We start from the raw sequence: 1,576 nt of genomic DNA on the forward strand, positions 1-1,576 counted from the left end.
GAGGAAGGGGTCAGGAAGGAGGGAAGAGGAAGGGGTCAGGGAAGGAGGGAAGAGGAAAGGGTCAGGAAGGAGGGAAGAGAAGGGGTCAGGGAAGGAGGGAAGAGGAAGGGTCAGGGAAGGAGGGAAGAGGGAAGGATGGGGAGGTGGGGAGGAAGGATCACCCAGACATTGGTGAAGGTCATATTTTATTCTCCAGAGAGAGAGAGAGAGAGAGGAGGGTGGGGGCGTGAGGAAACATGCTGGTGTGATGGAGTGAGAGAGTGGAGAGTGAGGATGGGACGGTAAGATTGTATCCGGGAGACGAAGGGAAAGAGTTGTGTGGGAGAGTGTCTGCAGGAATGGAAGATTGAGTGAGTGTGTTTGGGCGAGTGTGTGAGGTGTTTGGGTGAGTGTGTGTGTGTCACGTAGACATTCTATAACTAGTAAGAGAGAGAGAGAGAGAGAGAGAGAGAGAGAGAGAGAGAGAGAGAGAGAAGAGACACACTGAAAACTCCTATCATGAGAAGGAGAGAGAGGAGGCAGGTGAGATACAGGTGAGAGGGAGGAGGAGGAGAGAAAGATCACGTTAGAGGATATATAAGAGTAAGAGGAGGATAACAACACTATACACCTCTCCCCCCTCCTCCTTCCCTCCTCCCCCACTAAAACAAAAAACCTTAGTGATACAAATTTTAAATCTGACCACATGAAAAAATTAAATTCCTACGTAAACTCCTTCCTTCCTTCCTCCCCTCTTCCTCCCCTCACCCTCACCATCCTCCCACGGCCTCATGACGGCAGAGTGGAGAAGACAGTGAGAGTACACCCAAACACTTGATGGCATGCGCGGTGTAATTCTGAGGTGTGGTGTTAACTGTCAGGGTGTGGTGTTAACTGTGAGGGTGTGGTGTTAACCAGAGGGTGTGGTGTTAACTGTGAGGGTGTGGTGTTAATGTGAGGGTGTGGTGTTAACTGTGAGGGTGTGGTGTTAACTGTCAGGTGTGGTGTTAACTGTTAGGGTGTGGTGTTAACTGTGAGGGTGTGGTGTTAACTGTGAGGGTGTGGTGTTAACTGTGAGGGTGTGGTGTTAACTGTGAGGGTGTGGTGTTAACTGTCAGGTGTGGTGTTAACTGTGAGGGTGTGGTGTTAACTGTGAGGGTGTGGTGTTAACGCTGTGGGTGTGGTGTTAACTGTGAGGGTGTGGTGTTAACTGTGAGGGTGTGGTATTAACTGTGAGGGGTGTGGTGTTAACTGTGAGGGTGTGTGTTAATCAGAGGGTGTGGTGTTAACTGTTAGGGTGTGGTGTTAACTGTCAGTGTGGTGTTAACTGTGAGGGTGTGGTGTTAACTGTCAGGGTGTGGTGTTAACTGTTAGGTGGTGTTAACTGTCAGGGTGTTTAACTGTAGTGTGGTGTTAACTGTCAGTGGTGTTAACTGTCAGGGTGTGGTGTTAACTGTCAGGGTGTGGTGTTAACTGTCAGGGTGTGGTGTTAACTGTGAGGGTGTGGTGTTAACTGTGAGGGTGTGGTATTAACTGTGAGGGTGTGGTGCAACATTTACGTGTGGTATGATTTTGAAGTAATTGATTATATTGCAAA

Source organism: Homarus americanus, unplaced genomic scaffold, assembly GCF_018991925.1.
Source record: "Homarus americanus isolate GMGI-L3 unplaced genomic scaffold, GMGI_Hamer_2.0 scaffold23005, whole genome shotgun sequence".
NCBI lineage: Eukaryota > Metazoa > Arthropoda > Malacostraca > Decapoda > Nephropidae > Homarus > Homarus americanus.